Here is a 22187-nt window from a genome sequence, read left to right as displayed (position 1 = left end):
ACTGTTTTAGATATGTTCCTAGAGAAAATATAGTTGAAAGTTGACAGTATCAATTATGCGGACAGTAGAAGGCTTATGTCCTTAATGCACCGCTCCGTGTGCTGGACCTCGAACGTGGTCTGTGGATGTTGCGAACATCTGACATACACATTTTGATGACTACATGATAGTTCGGCAATGTTAAATGGTTTAGAATTGAGGCACCGAAGACATTTTTGAAATGTCGCAAAACATATGAGATGTTCCAAGAGCTGAAATTGGGATTTCAGGCTCGTGCCCACGTCAAGAGGTATGAGACCTCCGACGAGTTTTCTAGCCTACAAACTAAGGGAGAAGATCTCAATCGTTGAGCTTGTACTTAGATTGTCTGGGTACAACAATCACTTGAATCGAGTGGGAGTTAATCTTCCAGATGAGATAGTGATGTTTCTCCAAAGACATTGCCACCAAGCTACTAGAGCTTCGTGATGAATTATAACATAACAAGGATAGATATGATGATCCTTGAGCTATTCACGATGTTTGACACCACGAATGTAGAAATCAAGAAGGAGCATCAATTGTTGATGGTTAGTGAAACCACTAGTTTCAAGAAGGGCGAGGGAAAGAATGGGTACTTCATGAAACGGCAAATCAGTTGCTGCTCCAGTGAAGAAACCCAAGGTTGAACCCAAACCCGAGACTAAGTGCTTCTGTAATGGGAGGAACGGACACTGAAGCAGAACCATCCTAGATACTTAGTAGATAAGAAGGCAGGCAAGGTCGACAGAAGTATATTGGATATACATTGAATAAAATGTGTACTTTACTAGTACTCCTAGTAGCACCAGGGTATTGAGATACCGGTTCGATTGCTAAGTGTTAGTAACTCGAAGTAAAAGGCTACGAAATAAACGGAGACTAGCTAAAAGTGAGATAACGATGTGTGTTGGAAGTGTTTCGAAGGTTGATGTGATCAAACATTGCACGCTCCCTCTACCATCAAGATTAGTATTAAACCTGAATAATTGTCATTTGGTGTTTGCGTTGAGCATAGACATGATTGGATTATGTCTATCGCAATACGGTTATTCATTTAAGGTGAATAATGGTTACTGTATTTATTTGAATAATACCTTCAATGGTCTTGCACCTAAAGGAATGGTTTATTGAATCTCGATCGTAGTGATACACATTTTCATGCCAAAAGATATAAGATAGTAATGATAGTACCACTTACTTGTGGCACTGCCATGTAAGTCATATTGGTATAAAACGCATGAAGAAGCTCCATGTTGATGGATCTTTGGACTCACTCATTTTTGAAAAGTTTGAGACATGCGAACCATGTCTATTGGTGTATACGCATGAAGAAACTCCATACAGATGGATCGTTTGGACTCACTTGATTTTGAATCACTTGAGATATGAAAATCATACCACATGGGCAAGATGACTGAAATGCCTCGTTTTCAGTAAAATGGAACAAGATAGCAACTTGTTGGAAGTAACACATTTTGATGTGTGCAGTCCAATGAGTGCTGAGCCATGCAGTGAATATCGTTATGTTCTTACTTCACAGATGATTTGAGTAGATACTGAGTATATTTACTTGATGAAACACAAGTCTGAATTATTGAATGGTTCAAGTAATTTCAGAGTGATGTTGGAGATCATCGTGAGAAGAGGATAAAATGTCTATGATATGATCATAGAGATGAGTATCTGAGTTACAAGCTGTGGCACGCAATTAAGACATTGTGGATACCGCCTGGAACACCATAGTGTGATGGTGTGTCCGAACATCATAGTTGCACCCTATTAGGATATGGTGCGTACCATGATGTCACTTATCGAATTACCACTATCGTTCAAGGGTTAGGCATTAGAGACAACCGCACTCACTTTAATAGGGCACCACGTAATTCCGTTGAGACGACGCCGTTTGAACTATGGTTTGGAGAAACCTAAGTTGTCGTTTCTTAAAAGTTTGGGGCTGCGACGCTTATGTGAAAAAGTTTCATCGTGATAAGCTCGAACCCAAAACGGATAAATACATCTTCATAGGATACCCAAAATGGTTGGGTATATCTCCTATCTCAGATCCGGAAGCAAGAGTGATTGTTTCTAGAAACGGGTCCTTTCTCGAGGAAAAGTTTCTCTTGAAAGAATTGAGTGGGAGGATGGTGGAGACTTGATGAGGTTACTGAACCATCACTTCAACTAGTGTGTAGCAGGGCACAGGAAGTTGTTCTTGTGGCACCTACACCAATTGAAGTAGAGGCTTATGATAGTGATCATGAAACTTCGGATCAAGTCACTACCGAAACTCGTAGGTCGACAAAGATACGTATTACTCCATAGTGGTACATAATCCTGTCTTGGAGGTCATGTTGCTAGACAATAATGAACCTACGAGCTATGGAGAAGCAATGGTGGGCCCAGATTCCGACAAATGGTGAGAGGCCATAAAAACCCTAGAGAGGATCCATGTATGAATACAAAGTGTAGACTTTGGAAGAACTACTTGATGGTCATAAGGTTGTTCAGTACAGATGGATTTTAAAAGGAAGACAGACAATGATGGTAAGCATCACCATTAAGAAAGCTCGACTTGTCATTAAGATGTTTTCCGACAAGTTCAAGGAGTTGACTACGGTGAGGCTTTCTCACTCGTAGCGATGCTAAGAGTCTGTTGGAATTGGATTAGCAGTTACTGCATTATTTATGAAATCTTGCAGATAGGATGTCAAAACATTGTTTCCTCGACGATATTCTTGAGGAAAGGTTGTATGGGATACAACTAGAAGGTTTTGACAAATCCTGAAAGACGCTAACAAGTATGCAAAGCTCCAGCAATCCTTCTAAGGACTAGGGTAAGCATCTCGGAGTTGGAATGTACGCTTTGATGAGATGATCAAAGATTTTGGGTTTATAGAAAGTTTATGAGAAACTTGTATTACCAAAGAAGTGAGTGGGAGCACTATAAAATTCTTGATGAGTATAATGTTGTTGACATATTGTTGATCAAAAATGATGTAGAATTTCTGGAAAGCATATAGGGTTATTTGAAAAGTGTTTTTCAATAGAAAACCTGAATTAAGCTGCTTGAACATTGAGCATCAAGATCTATGAGGATAGATAAAAAAACAATGCTAAATGGTACTTTCAAATGAGCACATACCTTGACATGATCTTGAAGGTGTTCAAGATGGATCAGTCAAAGAAGGAGTTCTTGCCTGAGTTGTAAGGTATGAAGTTAAGAGTTAAAGCTCGACCACAGCAGAAGAGAGAGTAAGGACGAAGGTCGTCCCCTATGCTTCAGACGTAGGCTCTATAGTATGCTATGTTGTGTACCGCACCGGAAGTGTGCCTTGCCATGAGTCAGTCAAGGGGTACAAGAATGATCCAAGAATGGATCATTGGACATCGGTCAAAATTGTCCTTGGAGTAAATAAAGGACATGTTTCTCGATTATGGAGGTGATAAAGAGTTCGGCGTAAAGGGTTATGTCGATGCAAGCTTTAACACCTATCCGAATGACTCTGAGTAGCAAATCAGATACGTATAGTGGAGCAACCATTTGGAATAGCTCCAAGTGGAGCGTGGAAGCAGCATTTACAATATGACATAGAGAATTGTGAAATACATACAGATCCGAATGTTGCAGACCCGTTGACTAAAACCTCTCTCACAAGCAAAACATGATCAAACCCCAGAACTCATTGAGTCTTAATCACATGGTGATGTGAACTAGTTTAGTGACACTAGTAAGCTCTTTGGATGTTGGTCACATGGCGATGTGACCTGTCAGTGTTAATCACATGGTGATGTGAACTAGATTATTGACTCTAGTGCAAGTGGGAGACTGTTGGAAATATGCCCTAGAGGCAATAATAAATTAGTTATTATTATTATATTTCCTTGTTCATGATAATCATTTATTATCCATGCTATAATTGTATTGATAGGAAACTCAGATACATGTGTGGGTACATAGGCAACACCATGTCCCTAGTAAGCCTCTAGATGACTAGCTCGTTGATCAATAGATGGTTACGGTTTCCTGACCATGGACATTGGATGCCATTGATAACAGGATCACATCATTAGGAGAATGATGTGATGGACAAGACCCAATCCTAAACCTAGCACAAAGATCGTGTAGTTCGTATGCTAAAGTTTTTCTAATGTCAAGTATCATTTCCTTAGACCATTAGCTTGTTCAACTCCCGGATACCGTAGGAATGCTTTGGGTGTACCAAACGTCACAACGTAACTGGGTGGCTATAAAGGTGCACTACGGGTATCTCCGAAAGTGTCTGTTGGGTTGGCATGAATCGAGACTCGGATTTATCACTCCGGTTGACGGAGAGGTATCTCTGGGCCCACTCAGTAGGACATCATCATAATGTGCACAATGTGACCAAGGGGTTGATCACGGGATGATGTGTTACGGAACGAGTAAAGAGACTTGCCGGTAACGAGATTGAACAAGGTATCGGCATACCGACGATCGAATCTCGGGCAAGTACAATACCGCTAGACAAAGGGAATTGTATACGGGATTGATTGAATCCTCGACATCGTGGTTCATCTGATGAGATCATCGTGGAACATGTCGGAGCCAACATGGGTATCCAGATCCCTCTGTTGGTTATTGGCCGGAGAGTTGTCTCGGTCATGTCTGCATGGTTCCCGAACCCGTAGGGTCTACAAACTTAAGGTTCGGTGACACTAGGGTTGTAGAGATAATAGTATGCGGTAACCCGAATGTTGTTTGGAGTCCCAGATGAGATCCCGGACGTCACGAGGAGTTCCGGAGTGGTCCGGAGGTAAAGATTTATATATAGGAAGTCCAGTTTCGGCCACCGGGAAAGTTTTGGGGGTCATCGGTATTGTACCGGGACCACCGGAAGGGTCCCGGGGGTCCACCGGGTGGGGCCACCTATCCCGGAGGGCCCCATAGGCTGAGGGGGCGTGGGAACCAGCCCCTGGTGGGCTGGTGCGCCCCCCTTTGGGCCTCCCATGCGCCTAGGGTTAGAAACCCTAAGGGGTGGGGGCGCCTCGACTTGGCTTGGAGGCCAAGCCACCCCTAGGGCCGCCGCCCCCTCCCTAGATGGGATCTACAAGGGGCCGGCGCCACCCTAGGCCCCTATATATATTGGAGGGGAGGGAGGGCAGCTTCACCTGAGTCTCTGGCGCCTCCCTCTCTCCCGTGACACCTCTTCCTCCCCACTTGCGCTTGGCGAAGCCCTGCCAGGATCCCGCTACTTCCACCACCATGCCGTCGTGCTGCTGGATCTCCATCAACCTCTCCTCCCCTTGCTGGATCAAGAAGGAGGAGATGTCTCTCCCAACCGTATGTGTGTTGAACGCGGAGGTGCCGTCCGTTCGGCGCTAGGATCATCGGTGATTTGGATCATGACGAGTACGACTCCATCAACCCTGTTCACTTGAATGCTTCCGCTTAGCGATCTACAAGGGTATGTAGATGCACTCCCCTCTCTCTCGTTTCTAGTCTCTCCATAGATAGATCTTGGTGACTCGTAGGAAAATTTTGAATTTCTGCTACGTTCTCCAACACATAAAACCCTCATGTGCTTTCGGTGAGAATTTGGAAGTGTGATGAGGATCTCTAATCCAACATTTTGCACCGAAGACTTTGAATTAACTCACATTGGACTTTTTTCAGTGAGGAGTTCATAAGAAGTTTTCTTGAAGAATTTGTGAAGATATACCCTATTGATGACGTGGCACACAGTATCAATTGCATCAATCCAGAAACGACGAGGCATTTTGTATTCATCAAGCATAGTGCGAGCCATTTCAGCAAGGGTTCTATTCTTGCGCTCCACGACGCCATTCTACTGAGGAGTATAAGGAGCAGATAACTCATGAGTAATACCAAGTTCATCAAGATAGCCATCAAGACCAGAATTCTTGAACTCAGTCCCATTGTAAGTTCTGATGTGCTTGATCTTCACACCAAAGTTGGTTGAAGCCCTCGAAGAAAATCGTTTGAAGACTTCCTGAATTTCATGTTTGTAAGTGACAATGTGTACCCATGTGTAACGAGAATAATCATCAACAATAACAAAGCCATATTGAGTTGCATCATTTAAAATTGCAGAATAATGATTAGGACCAAAGAGCTCCATGTGAAGCAATTCAAATGGTCGAGTGGTAGTCATGATAGTCTTCACTGGATGCTTGGCCTTTGTCATCTTTCCAGCTTCACATGCTCCGCATAAGTGATTCTTGAGGAATTTGACATTCTCAATGCCAATGACATGCTTCTTCTTTGCAAGCGTGTGCAGATTCCTCATGCCAGCATGAGCAAGTCGTCTATGCCATAGCCAGCCTTCTGAAGCTTTTGCAAGTAGGCATACGGACGGTTGTGGTCCTGTAGAGAAATCAACAATGTACAAGTCTATTCTCCTAAAGCCTTCGAAGACTTTGGAATTGTTAGCCTCCAAGATCACAACACAACGATATTTGCCAAAGACAACAACCATATCGAGATCACAAAGCATTGACACAGACATGAGGTTGTATCCTAAGGATTCGATGAGCATGACTTTGTCCATGTGTTTATCCTTTGAGATCGCAACCTTACCTAGACCCAATACCTGACTTTTTCCTTTGTCAGCAAATATGATATTTTTCAGATGTGATGGTGATAAGGGAGCATCTATCAATAGATTCTTGTCACCAGTCATGTGATTCGTACATCCACTATCGAGGACCCACTCATTTGCTTTGCGTTGATCATCCTGCAGATGAATTAGTGCAACTTACGAACTCATATACTTCATCAGTGAAGAATATGACATCAATATCATCAGATCAATTTCATCAAGCAATAGCACAGATAAATCAGTATGAGGACATGAGAAATGAAAGTTCATTTCTTCATGATTAGCATGCGTCCTTTCAGGCACATTTAGGTCTCCAGCAAATTCTTCAGACGTTTTGAGCACGTCTGGAGACCTCACCCTGCATAAGAGATTAGTTTTTTTCTTCACCACCCACATCTGAAGGGGTGGCAAAGAATTCATCATTCTGCGAGCTTCATATGAGAAAGGTGGCAGAGAAGCCATACCACTTCTTTTCACACAAGAGGAGTTAGGATACGCAAATGAATAAGCAGAGAAATTCGTCGAGGACTTATGAACATAATGATTAGAAGAATAATGCTGATATTCATAGCCCTTAGCTCTTCCCTGCGAAACAGAGGGGTTAGCACGATCATGATCATATGAGGACTTTGATCCTTTTGAGGAATTTTGTCCGTATGAGGACTTGGATCCATATGAAGAATTTGATCTGGGGTTCCTATTCTTCATAGGTGGTGTCATGAGGACATTCACCTGAAGACTTTCAAGGCAACTTTTGGGAACCCAGATTTTCTTCATAGGGGAACCGTTCCTGCAGTTAGTGCCAACATATCTAGCAAATACTTCACCATTCTGATATTTGAACAGTTTATAGTTGGAGTCAAATGACTCATCAGAAGAATGAGAAGATTCACATGAAAAACCAGATAGATTGGATGGATCAACAGGAGGTCCCTTTGCAGCAACCCATGAGGTTTTGGGGTACTGCTCAGGCTTCCAATATGTTCCATCAGCATTGAGTTTCCTGTCAAAGGCAATACCCTCTTTCCTAGGGTTCCTATTGAGGATCTTCTTTTTAAGCACATCACAAAGAATCTGATGCCCTTTGAGGCTTTTGTACATGCCTGTCATGTACAATTCCTTCAGCCCTGCATCATCAGTGGTACTAGCAATGTCCTTAGATGAGGAATTAGTGATAGCAGAGATAGGTGAAGAATTTTTAACATTAGAAGCATTTGAACATTCAGGTGAAGAATTAGCAGATTCACGTTCAATGCACTTCAGACATGGAGGAACAAATTCTTCCTGAGTAGCGCTGATTTGTTGAGCAAGCAATGAATCGCGCTCCTTCTGAAGATCTTCATAACTCACTCTTAGCTTCTCAAGATCTTGCTTTCTTTGAAGAAATTCATAAGAAAGCTTCTCATGATTAGATAAGAGAGTGTTATGATAACTTTGAAGGTCGTCAAACTTGGAATGAAGTCTCTGAAGACTTTCCACCAAAGCTTTTGACTGATCCATTTCTTCACCCAACATATCATCGCTTTTATTTAGCATATATTGTACTTTTTCAAGAGCTCTTTGTTGCTTAGTGGCAAGGGAAGCAAGTTTGACATAACTTGGTCCAAATTCATCTCCAGATTCATCATCACTGGACTCAGATAGGTAGCATTCATTTACCTTAGCACTATTTGCCATAAGGCAGGGTGTAGAAGATGATGATTCTGGTTCGAATGTCATTGCATTGAGAGATTCCTTGTAACCCTCAAACCAAGAATCATGACAGGTTCGATGACCTTCATAGACCTCAGAAAGATGGTCCTAGATTAGCTTCGCGTGATTGAGATGCCTGACGTTCCTGAACTGATTTCGGGACAGACTGGAGCAGATGACATCTTTTGCTGTGAGGTTAAGTAGAGTGTACTTGCGAATGTTATCAGCCTCCACCATCTTGCATAGATCGTAAGGCCAATCTTAGTGACGGTCCAAAGTTCGCTGTCCATAGCCATGAGTCGCTTTTTCATCATGGCCTTCCACCGAGGATACTCATGACCGTCAAAGATGGGGCAGGATACATTCATCATTCCGGCAGTCGACATAACTAAAACTCCAGGCGGTTAAACCAAAATCGCACGGAACAAGGGAGTACCTCGCTCTGATCCCAATTGAAAGTGCATTATCGACTAGAGGGGGGGGGGGCGAATAGGCGATTTTTATGAATTCTTCACTGAGGAATTTGCTGGTGAGGAAATTCCTAAATGAAGAACTACTTGCAGCGGAATAAGTACTCAAAATTAAACATAGCAGAACACACGCATAGTCATCATGATGAAATGAAGACAAGCACAGAGTACAGAAAGCGTAAGCACATGATAACACAAGAGGAAGTAGAACAGACTGAAGAAATTGAACTGAGGAAATTGAGAAAGTCTTCAGTCAGAGTCTTCAAATAGATATGAACAATCACATAACAAAGTTATGAGGAAATGAAAGAGTTGAAGAAAAAGAACCAGTAGGCTCGGTGAAGACAATGATTTGGTAGACCAGGTCCAACTACTGTCTCAGTTGTACATCTGGTTGGAGCGGCTAGGTATTTAAACCAAAGGACACACAGTCCCAGACACATAGTCCTCACCGTATTCTCCTTGAGCTAAAGTCACACAGACCTCGCCCAATCACTCGTGGTAAGTCTTCAGGTGACTTCCGAACCTTCACAAACTCGGTCACTCGGCGATCCACAATTCCTCTTGGATGCTCTAGACCTTGATGCCTAACCGTCTGGAAGAAGCACAGTCTTCAAAGGAAACAAGCATCGGATCCACGCAGGATCAATCTCTTCAGTGATGCTCAATCACTTTGGGATTTTGTAGGTTTGGGTTTGGGATTTCCTCACTTGATGATTTTCGCTCAAAGTCCTCGGAGGATGGGTTGCTCTCAAATGACAAGTGTCAGTTTCTCTCGGAGCAGCCAACCAGCTAGTGGTTGTAGGGGGCAGCTATTTGTAGCCTAGGGAGCAGCCCGACATGAGAAGACATAAATGCCCTTGTCTGATATGACCGTTAGGTGGTTAGATATTTTGGGACAGCTGGCGCATGGCACAACAATGATCGGAATATTTGACTCTCAAATTCATCAGGGCTATCATGATCCTCACTATGTAGGCAATCCGCACTGGCGAATTCATAACTCCTCAGTCAGAACAAATTCCTCAGAGACCAGAAGAACTTTGTCTCCATCACTGAAGAATATGACTGAACTGTGTGAGATTTCCAAATGGCTTCACTCGAAGGGATTGGTAGGTGTAGGATTTTGAGTTGAGCATCACATGGAAATTTTTCCTTAGTATTTCCTCGACCCCCTTTAACAGTACGGTGTTTCCTATGACTCAAGAAAGAGAAAATGAAACAATGAAAAAACAAGTCTTCACGCTTCATGTTCCTCGAATGATTGCTAAGTCTTCAAGGTCACACCAATTTCTTCACTCTCAAAGTCTTCGGAAAGTCTTCAGATATCCAAAGTCTTCAGTTGAAGAACTTCATTTTTAGGGGTCGACTTTCTCTGTAAATATCAAACTCCTCATAGACTTATAGACCCGTGTACACTCACAAACGCATCAGTCTCTTAACCTATAAGTCTTCAATACACCAAAATCACTAAGGGGCACTAGATGCACTTACACAACTCTCGCTTAAGATTTTTTACAGGAAAGCTTCTCTCTAAATGGGAAGGTCCTTACATGATCGAGGAGGTCTATTGTTCCGGTGCCATCAAAATCAACAACGCCGAAGGAACAAATCCGAAGGTGGTAAACGGTCAAAGAATCAAACATTATATCTCAGGTACTCCCATAAATGTTGAAACCAATATAATTAATACCATAACTCCAGAGGAGTACATAATGGATACTTTCCAGAACGTTTCAGACTTCAAAAAGGAATAGGTATGTGGTACGGTAAGTAAACCGACTCCAAACTGTTATAATAGCAATTTTTCTCTGTTTTGGAATATTTAAAAAATTAGGAAAATTAAAAGTAGTCTGAAAGGGACACGAGGAGACCACAAGGGTGGAGGGCGCGTCCTACCCCCGGGTGTGCCCCTACCTTTGTGACCACCTTGTGTGCCCTGCGGACTTCGTTTTCTTGCACAATACTTCTTTTGGTTGATAAAAAATTATTATATAATCTCCCAAAGGTTTTGACCATCGTACCACGGCAAAATCCCCGGTTTTCATTTTGCGTTGTTTTTGTAACAGATTTAGAGCAATATGTCATCCCAAGATTCGGAGGGAGGGAGCTATGTAGTTGATTACATTGCAGACCCCAAGGTCTACGGGGATTTGGAGCATTATGATTGGACCACGGAGGAAGAAGAAGTATGAGCAGAAAGGAAAAGAAGAGACAAATTCCGATGAAGAGGAAGTCGCACTACACCAACCTGGGGACATGCACGTGGAGTTCAAAAAGTCAAGCCTCCCCACTAAAGCAAAGAAACCTAAGATCAAGTTTATCCCTTTCCGTCTTTTGTAGAAGAGCAAGCAAGAATCATGCAAAAAGGTGTTAATACTAGAGCAGGAGGTGATGACCTGAAGGAGGAAAATTCCATTCTCAAGTGTAAGCTGAGGAAGAAGGACAAGCCCACTTCATCAACAACTCCATCATCACCACCTCTAAAGAAAGAGACATAAATACATGGGTATGGGCACTCCCCTTGGTAACTGCCAAGCTTGGGGGAGGTGCCTCGGTATCGTATCACCATCACACCTTTACCTTTCATTGTTTTTCTTAGTTCGATTCTTTTGCTTATATCTTGATCTAGTAGAATAAAGTTTTAGTATGATCTAGCTTTGAGTTTTGTTTCGAGATCTATCTATGTAGTCGAGTCTGTGAGCTATATAATAAAGAGTAGTTTTAAGTTGAGGGCTTTGCTTTCTTGCTATGATCTTGAGATAATAAACAATAGAAAGAACAAAAAGAAATAAAAAGACCATATATTGATCTTATGGAGAGTAATGACTTCACGTATAAAAAGAATGATGAATAAAAGTTGTTGAGAGTTGACAAACATAGTTTTGGCCATTGTTGCAATTAATAGGAAGTAGTAAAGAAAGAGAGGCATCACATATAAATATACTATCTTGGACATCTTTTGTAATTGTGAGCACTCATTAAAATATGACATGCTAAAAAGTTGATGTTGGACAAGGAAGACAACATAATGGGTTATGTTTTCTTATATCCGAATAGAAGTTATGTTGTCATGGATCCTCCAACATGTCGAGCTTGCTTTTCCCTCTCATGCTAGCCAAATCCTTTGCACCAAGTAGAGATACTACTTGTGCTTCCAAACATTGCTTAAACCCAGTTTTGCCATGAGAGTTCACCATACCTACCTATGGATTGAGTAAGATCCCTCAAGTAAGTTGTCATCGGTGCAAGCAATTTCTCTTTAAATATGGATGATATATTAGTGTGAAGAAAAAAAGCTTTATACGAACTTGTGATATGGAAGAAATAAAAGCGATGAATTGCATAATAAAGTTCTTTATCACAAGTGGCAATATAAAGTGATGTTCTTTTGCACTAAGATTTTGTGCATCCAACCATAAAAGCGCATGAGAACCGCTGCTTCCCTCTGGGAAGGGCCTATCTTTTACTTTTATCTTCTACCCTTATACAAGAGTCATGGTGATCTTCACCTTTCCTTTTTACACTTTTGCTTTTGGAAAGCACTATGTGTTGGAGAGATCCATATATATATATATATAATATATATATATATATCCACTCGGATGCAGGTTATCATAAAATATTATTGTTGACATTACCCTTGAGGTAAAAGGTTGGGAGGCAAAACTATAAGCCCCTATCTTTCTCTGTGTCTGATGGAAGATTTGAACCCATAAGTATCGCGCGAATGTTAACAATTGTAAAAGACTAAATGATAGTTGAGTATGTGGACTTGCTGAAAGGCTCTTGAATTGTCTCTTTCCGATGTTATGATGAATTGAAATTGCTTCAATGACTTTGATCATAGTTTGTTACACTACAAAAAAAAGACACATCCGTGACATTTTGGGCCGAACGAATTTTTCTCCTGTCATACTTATGACACTTCTATGACGATAATTATGACAAAACCCAGTATCATCATAGATATGGCAGGCTCCTACTTCTATGACAAAAATCATGACAGAAAATGGGATTTCTGTCCTGGGCAGGCTTGAGACGCACCTGCATGACATTCTTTGGGCCATCCATGATGGAAAAAATCATGGTGGAAGCGAGGGCGAGGAAAATATCGGGGAGTTCCCGGTTATGGTGGGTGGTCGGGGGCCAAGCAATGCGCGTTTCTCTCATACACGTACGCGCGTGGGTGCGAGGCGTTGGGCTCTAACTGAACCCAAGCGAGGCATTCACCTACTGAACCCAAGCGATTGCACTAGCTACATTACTGAACCCCGATCCATCCCTTGCAGTTAACTGAACCCGATCGAGCGATTCCTTCGCTACTGCTGCTAACTGAAGGCGATCGAATTTGCTGCCTCTTGATGAACAATGAGCGTTGTTGGGGGGTTTGGATGAACAGTTCCCGGTGGGGGTTTGGACAAACAGGACCCCGTGGTAGTAGTGGCCGTTGCCGCTGGATGAGCAGGAACCCGATTGATCGAGCCGGTTGGGGGTGGATGAACAGGACCCCATGGAGGGCTAGATGAACAGGACCCCATGGAGGGCTAGATGAACAGGACAACCTCGTGGAGGGCTGGATGAACAGGAGCCGGCGGAGGTCTGGATGAACAGTAGCCCGTGGAGGGGTAGTTGACCAGGATCCCATGGAGAGGGCTTGTTGAACAATAGCCAGTGGAGTGGTGGAGGCTGGATGAACAGGAGCCCGTGGATGAATAGTCGCAGGTGGAGGCTGGGGGAGGTCGACGGTGGATAAACAGTAGCCGGTGGAGGCTGGAGGAGTTCGACGGTGGAGATGAAGAGTAGTCCGTGGAGTCCCATTTGGCGGTACACCACACCCCTCCCGATGAATAGGACCCCTGTTTCGACCATAGCGCTCCAACACAAGTCCGTTCCCTCCATTTTGCGGTACGCCACACCCCTCCCGATCAATAGGACCCCGTTTCGACCGTAGGCACTCAAACACAAGTCCATTTCCTCCATTTTGCGGTACACCAAACCCCTCCCGGTGAACAGGATCCTGTTTTGACCCTAGGCGGTCAAACACAAGGCCGTTTCGTCTGTTCTGTGGTACACCAAGCCTCGTTTCGATCAGCTGTTCCATCCAAGCTGGTTGCCTCCTGATGAACACGATCCATTCCGGCCCAGTCTGTTGCCTCCCGATGAACAGGATGCGTTCTAAACCAGTCACTTGGCTCTCGATGAGCATGATGTTGTTTCCTCCGTTCCGACCTAGTCGGTTAGCTGAAGATGAACAGGATAACATCGCTGCCGTCCGTTGCCTCTCCATGTACACAAGCCCTAGCCGTCCGTATGTGCGAGTACGCGTTTCGAGACCCCGCTCATATGTATGTATGTGGCCATATTTTTTGGCGTGTGGCTGTATGTACATGTACACGGTTTAGACGGGACAACCTGAACTGCTACGCGGGGGGCTCTACTATGACATGTGCTGCTACTTACTCGGCCACGGTTCATTGTTGCAGAGCGACTGATCGACGAGTATGTGCATACACCTTCGCGACAAGACAAACAATGCTATGCACGCTTCGACCAGGTGGGTCCCAGCTGTTAGGGAGGATAAGGACGCACTTCCTTTCATGCGAAGATATAACTGTTGGGTCCCAGTTGTCAGGGGGAATCATTTTTTGCCCATAATAAGGACACACTTCCTTGCGTGCAAAGATGTAGCTGGTGGGTCCTAGCTATCAGGGGGAGAAAACATTATTTTTCACGGTAAAAAGGATGCAGTTGAATGCCTGCATCTATGGGTGTGGTGTGTCCCCACTGTCATCCTCTCATGTACAGTCATCTTTCGTTGACTCTCCTTTGTTGACCACGTTGACCACACCGTGCCGAGTGCACCAAGGCGGGTGGACGACCGCGAGGCCCCAGACTGGAACGACCCGGAGATGGGAAAGACATGACAGTGGAGTCGCAGATGGAGAGGAATGGGAAACTTGACTAGTTTGGGTGCGTGACAGCACGGTCGCCCACGGGAGACAGGAGCAAGAACAGAGGTTGAAGAAGCAGCACGCCCGGCCACGAGAGACAGTAGCTGGCAGTACCGCCGGTGATGGTTTGGGCGGCTGAAACATGAATATACGAGATTGAAGAAGCACCACAACCGCTAGATGGACATCCAACGACCACTGCTAATGGAATCGTGTGTTGACTATAAGTTTTTTTTGAGGGATGTGTGTTGACTATAAGTTTTATTTTTGAGTTCAGTGTGTTGACTATAAGTTGACAAAGCCTTGCGTACGCGTCAACTTAGTAGGCCTACAAGTGACCATCACATCTGTGGCAGAGAACATATAGCCCATTTGTGATTTGTATTTTTAATTATAATGGAATTTACTCAGCCCATTTACTGTTTGTTAAAACTACAACCCATTTTCTAGCCAGGACTTTGTTAATAATTTCAGCCAGCCGCTCAAAAAAATCAACAAAATTTCCAACATTTTGATGGGATCCAAAATATCTTTTAACCCGAAATTTAGAGTCAGATTAAATAAAATTTCAAAAAAAATTGTATTAAGTAAAAATCCAACAAAATTTTGCCTGCGCAACAAGTAATAAAATTAAAAAAATTACCTTGTTTGAGAATAATAAAAAAACATACCTGTTTGGTGCATTTTTTATATTTACAACCAAATTTTTAAGGGACATTTACATTTGTGCCCCTAACTCGAACCCACTACTCAAATTTACCCCTAACTTTTTGATGTGCTCAAACTTGCCCCTAAAAAGCATTTTAAGTCACAGGAATGCCCTTCCATCTGGTCAAAGTTGTTCGACCAAAACTTTGAAAATTCATAACAAATTCATATGAACTTATAAGAATGCAAAATAAGATATCAAAATGCTCATAAAAACAACACCTATATGCACATGTCATTTACGTTCATGACAAAAGCACTCTTTAAAGATTTTTAGGGTTTATAACATTAAAAAACAATTTAGGGTGAATGCAAATAAATGCACATGTAGGTGAGGAACAGAAATGACATGCGCATATAGGTGATGTTTCTATGAACATTTGGATATCTTATTTGCATTTTTCTGACTTTGTATGAATTTGTTATGAATTTTCAAAATTTTGGTCAAACAACTTTCACTAGATGGAAGGGCATTCCTGCGACTTAAATTGCTTTTTAGGGGAAAATTTGAGCACATAAAAAATTTAGGGGTAAATCTGAGAGTGGGCGCAAATTAGGGGCATAAATGTAAATGTCCCATTTTTTAATTACAGCCCATTTATTATTTCTTAAAGCCCGTTTTCTTGGCAAGTCTAATGTGGCCCGGAGAATAACAAGTTGACCTGGGTTGGGTATATCGCAAGAAAAGAATAGCTGGGCTAGCCATTTTGATATTTAAATATTAATATCCGGGCTGGATATTTGGTCGACATAAAATAATAGCCTGGGCCAGACAGGCCACAACCCGCCCAGTTGATACCCTGCTCCTCTGAACAACGACAAAAACATTGCTCAAGAAAAACTCTACTCACACCTCAAAAACAAAAATACTGCTCGAGCGGCTGGGTCCCAGTTGTCGGCCGTTCCTTGTGCAATTCTCTCATTTATTGACTATATAGGTTGACAATGGTGTGGGACCGTGATGTCAGGAAACAAGGAGGAAGCAAAAAAAATTATAGTTGTATATATACTAATAAGGAGGCACTTGTGTACATGCGGCTATGGCCCTGGTGGGATCCACTGTCATCCTCTCCAATTAAAGTCATCTCCTGATTCTGCTTGTTCGTTGACCATGTTGACAATGCGAGACGGCGATGCCACGGTGAGCGCAACAACTCGAAGGACGACGGAGAGGGCCCTATGGATGGTCTAATACAATGCCTGCTGCTCATTCGGGAAGCCACGATCATAGGGCCACATGTCGACGACGACATTGTTGTTCGCTTATTCACCAGCAATTCGTCCTTCCGCGGGCCGGTGCTTGTTGAGGAGACGGAGGTTGCAACACAGGTCCTCCTGCGCTGGTAGCTCTTCTGCCATTAGGGCATCGAAGTGCGGCCGCACCTGCTCTATGGTGAACTCGGCATGAACCGGCTTGGGCGGTGCCGCCGCCTCCTGGTCGGAAGAAATGTCCATCGTCTGATTGTCGTTGCTCAGCTCGTCAAGCTCGCTCGCGAGCCAGCATATTCGGCTGCTGGACGACTGGACCGCTGCCAAGCACGAGTCCGGCCGCCCTGGCCCACCCAGACCACCTCCCTTGCCTGTGCGTGCTTTGCGCCCGAAATGGTCAGCACCACCAGTGTTGCTTCTCGGTGCAGGCGATTGCTCTGCGTTCAAACGACACAAGTGCCGTTCGTCCATCCGTATGCCACCCACATTAATGATACACGGTTTCTAAGGCATCTACTCCGGCGCCACCCATCCGTCCTTCTACAGTCCACCATTGCTATCTAAACTGTTGTGCGGCCATAGCCGCAGTCATCCGCCTCTGTTCCCTTTCTCTTGTCCACACCACTACTGCCCACCATGGCTTCCTAGTGATCTAACGCTCTTCACGACAGGCGAACAACAGACCAGAAGGAGATCGCAGCCATTGCTGCCGACTGGCTGCCCGGCAGGCAGCCGGAGGTTGACGACGTCCCAATGGAGAACGAGGTGGTCGACGATCCGGTGCCAAAACCCTCCTCCGTGCCATCCTCGCTAGTGCATTGCACCATGACCATCGGTGAGGCCCGTGCCTAACACATGGACACGATGAGGCAGAAGTGTGAGGAGCAGTTCCGGGAGGCGCAGGCCGACACCGCGTACAACCACCATCTCTTCCAGGAGCACCTGCGGGCGGAGGAGTAGATCAACATGGAGCCGATGGAGCAGGAGGCGCTGCTTGAGTCATACCGCTCTGCCCATGAGAGCCGCCTCGCGCGCTGGCGGTACCGCATGCGGGTGGTGAAGGTTGTGGCCACTTACAAAGAGGATGATGAAGCGGGCGAGGCGCTCTTTGGCGAGATCGATGACGAGGTGGAGGACAATGCCGACTCCATCGAGGTCCCGCCCCGCCGGCACCGAGGCGAAGGACTTCACCGGCTTCCGCGAGGCCCTGCTCCTCTGAGGCCCTGCCCCGCCAACAACAAGGTAGAGGACATCGCCGGCTCCGTCGAGGCCCCGCCCCTCCGGCATCGAGGCAAAGGACTTCACTGGCTTCGGCAAGGCCTTGCTTTGCCGAGGGCCCGCCCCTCTACCAACGAGGCAGAGGATATCGCCGGCTCCGCCGAGGACCCGCCCTGCCGGCAACGAGGGGGGTGATTTCTTCCGCCGAGGCACCGTCCCGCCAGCAACAAGACAGAGGACATCGCCTACTCCATCGAGGCCCCGCCCCAGTGCCAACAAGGCCGCGCCACACAAATAATGAGGAAGAGTTGAACACGGTAGATCTCCGCCGCTCGGGTTCAAGTAAGACCACCGCTGATAACCTCCGGTTGAAGCCAAGCTGGGCAGGTTGAGCATTGACAGCCGATTAGCTTCTTGGTGGCGATGTGGAGTCGAAGAGTTGTGCTAGAAAATAAGCTTTTGTTCGGCTCAGCCTGCCGGACACGGGAAATGGGCGCCGGAGATCATAGATTAGGTTAATTAATTATACCTCCAATGCACCCCTTTTTAGTTGAAGAATGTATGAAATGTAATGAAATCCGACATGTTTATATGAAATCTGGTAGTGTATGAATGAATTTAGTTCGATTAGTTTGAATTCTTGTATCACTGGCATTGGATGAACATGCAAAACAATACATACTAGCATTATTCCTAGGGTGATCGCCTCGTTTGCAGCAGTTTCACACGTACACCCTCCGGTCCTTTTTAATCTGCATATAAGTTTTGTCTTAGTATCTCTACTTTGACCAATCTTATAGAAAAAGTATCAACATTCACAATGTAAAATTTACATGAAACAGATGTAATATGATAAGTAAAAAAGGAACAGAGGGAGTACAAAAAGTTCAAGCTGCTTTTTAGCGTTCATGTACATTGCAATCAAACACACATGCCTGGCAATTCATAGAGCATTCAACAAATCGATGATTATGCATCTCAGCGATTCACATGTCAGAGCCAATATGTACTTCACAACTAAAGAATAAATAAAAATCGATCGATGCTGCTGATAGAAAAGGGCGTCCCATTCAAAAAGATCAAACGCATGTCGTATTGCTAACATCAATCAGCAAAATTTGACAAGATTTTCGCATTCCAAAATGTCAAATGCGTGTTTTGCGTACATCAATGAGAAAACTTTGACAAGGTTTTCCCGTTCCAAAATATCAAATGCCTACGATTGTGGAATGGGCAGGGTTTGCCATCAGTTCGGACATTGACATGGCACCTTGTGCCAAATAAACCAGCTGTTCTTTTTGTGCAGTTCCACCAAAATTAACCAAATTTGCGCGTAGCTTGTATGATTTCTCCGTTATATGTTGCATGCTTTGAACATATCGACACCTCCTTTCTTGTGGTCGAAATGAATGAATCAAGAATATTCGATGTATTCGTGAACATTTTGTGCAGTTCCCATTGAAATCAAGCTGAGAACCCCTGTTTGCATAAATACAAAAAAGTGATTAGTATAAAGCAAACTATACTATGAATTGATAGTTTAAACAGGTAACCTACATGATCCATGCAGAGCACACATTTAAAAATGGAACTCATCGGAAGGAATCCTAAAACAACATTGTATTGGCCATCACAGCAACAAAGATGGAGATCCGTGAATGCTTCTGAGCTGAAGTTAGTTTGTTCTTGTGGGCAATAAAACCATCCTTCAACTGCTCCCTTCTGATAAGAAGAGAGGCATGGCTTCTTCATCCTAGCATAATCAGAACCAGGCACTTCACATTCTCCATACTATTCTTCAGAGGTGGATGATCCTATTATGCAATGCTCGAAAAAAGGAAAGGAATTATTTACAACAACACAGATGAAGCACTTCATGATAGTATCTAAATAGTAGCACAACACCAATAGAGATGACAAAGCTGAATCATATGGATGAAATCCGTGGGCCGGTACAAACCTTTGTCAGGAGGCTTATTGTGTAGAGCATACAACTGAAGCACTTCTTCAGAACCATCTGTTGTTATCTACTGTGTTGCCATGCTTACTATATACTCCTCGAGTAGTTTAATGTTTCCAACATCTTCTTGTGCGGTTCCACTAAAATAAAAGTGATCTTCTAAGAAGATCCCTGTTTGCACAAGTAGAGATAATTAAATATTACATTAAGAGTGGCAAAACAATTGCTTGTTCCAGCCATAGCAATAAATAAGATGCAAAACTAGATCATTACTTATGTCATCACAGTTCCAGTGCTTCATTATAGCACCAGGAGTTGATTTTTGTTTTTATTTAGATTGTTCTTCTCCTTCATCACTTGGTTCAATAACAGACAAGCTTTGCCTTCAATGTAAGATTTGGCATGTCAATTAGGGAGCACAAGTATAACACTAAACAATGACATTAATTTTCTGATGATAGTAGCAAAATACAGGCCAACAGTTGTGAAATATCATTATCTTACCCCAATGGGATATTACGGTGCACATACAGATTGGAAGTCTTGTCTCCATTTGTGCAGTTCACTAAACTAAAGCAACATTACCGTATAAGTAGCACAACATATGAAAGCACACTGCACAATCATGTGAAAGAAGGCTAGTACTGACCTCTCATGACGCGGAATTCAAACAACTCACAAGAAGAAGATTTGAAACAAATTTGCCAATAAGGATAGGAAGTCAGATATCCTCTTGTGCATTTCCACTAAGTTCAAGCAATTGAGAAACGTTGTCCGTGTGAAATTTTGGTTGAACTGCACAAAACATTCTTAAAACAAAAGTGTTTTCTGCAGTGCAACAAAAGTTCACAATAGCAACAAGGTGAAGTAGCTAACCCTGTTTACACAGAGGCGCAAAGGAAACAAGTACTAGTCAATAATGGTGGATGACACAGAAGCCCACAAAAGGAAGCATCTAACTTATCTAAATGGGAAAGAAAGCAAGACAATAGCATTTCTTAAAGAGTGGCACTGATTAATATTAACAGAGAGATTATATTAACAATAAAATTCAGTTAACATGTAATTTGCTTTTAACTTTGGCATTGCTTCAATTTTCCAATGGCATTATTAGAGGGTGTTTGTCTACAAGGACTTTTTGGTGTAGGGACTAAAAAAGGTCACTTTTAGTCCCATCTAAACCAAACAAGAGGGTCTTTTAGGGACTAAAAGTGGGCATTTGGGTCTAAAGAAAGAAGACCCCCGAGGGAGATTCTTTTTGGGGCCCTGCATCGCACCTTATCTCTATTAGTTAATTACTAGGGGTAACATGGTCTTTTAGCATGTCATTTAATAACCTCTAGTCCATGTTTAGTCCCTGGAACCAAACAGGTAGGGACTAGGGACTATTTAGTTGGGACTAAAAAAATTCCTAGGACTTTTTAAACAAACAAGGCATTATATTAACAACATCTAAAGAGTTGTACGGGATAGTGGACGCACCAGCACCATGTGCGTCTACCGATGTATAGAGGGGTGATGCACAGTCTGTTGCAACAAAGAACAAACAACCAAGGAGCACATTTGTGTTGGTTCTAATTTTGTCATCTTTAGAAACCTTTCCCCATGTGAGGGCAGCAAATCTCGTCCTACTCAAACTCTACAGCCTTGTCCCCCAAAACAGAAAGATTAGTTCGTTACAGATGTGCGTAATGCGTTTGTCATTGTTTTCCCTTTTCGACCAACGTAGGTGCTGGATAGCCAGTCTGTACTACTTTCCCCCATCTTTCCCTCTTTGAACCATGTCCTAGATTCATGCTACATAACTTTCCCCACTACTTTCCTATTTGATCCAACACCTATATTATAGTGCAGAAGCAGAAAAAGCCCACACGCAGCTAGAGAAATGCATGTGGAATAAGTAAATTATACCTTAAGGTTCTCGGGGTGTGGCTCAGTGGACGGCCGGAGGCTGATCTTCCAACACTATGTACGACAACAAGGAAGAAGGGGGCGGAGGTCCTCCCGCACCGTCGCTAGGTGAAATAGAACAACTGCGCCGGTAGTGGATTCCCTCCCTCGCCGACAGCAACAACGTTAAGCCTCCTTCCCCTCCCGGCGGACGGATTCTGCCGGCTCTTTGACCAGCAGTGAGGGAAGAGAGAGAGAGAGGGGCTAACAAAGTCTTGTTTAGATCTGGAGAGGGTGAGAGTGTGTGAAGAGAGCAACTACAAGTGCTGAGGCTCCAGCGTGTATATATACAGTGGAGAGAGAGTGTGAAGAGAGCAAACCTTGGAAAACAAGTGCCGAGGCTGCAGCGTATATAGATGGACTGGTTTTCTCTTTCTCTCCATAAAAATCGTTTTAAATTGTGCAT

The sequence above is a fragment of the Triticum dicoccoides genome, chromosome 3B (assembly GCF_002162155.2).
Source record: "Triticum dicoccoides isolate Atlit2015 ecotype Zavitan chromosome 3B, WEW_v2.0, whole genome shotgun sequence".
Taxonomy (NCBI): Eukaryota; Viridiplantae; Streptophyta; class Magnoliopsida; order Poales; family Poaceae; genus Triticum; species Triticum dicoccoides.
This window is presented reverse-complemented; position numbering follows the sequence as displayed.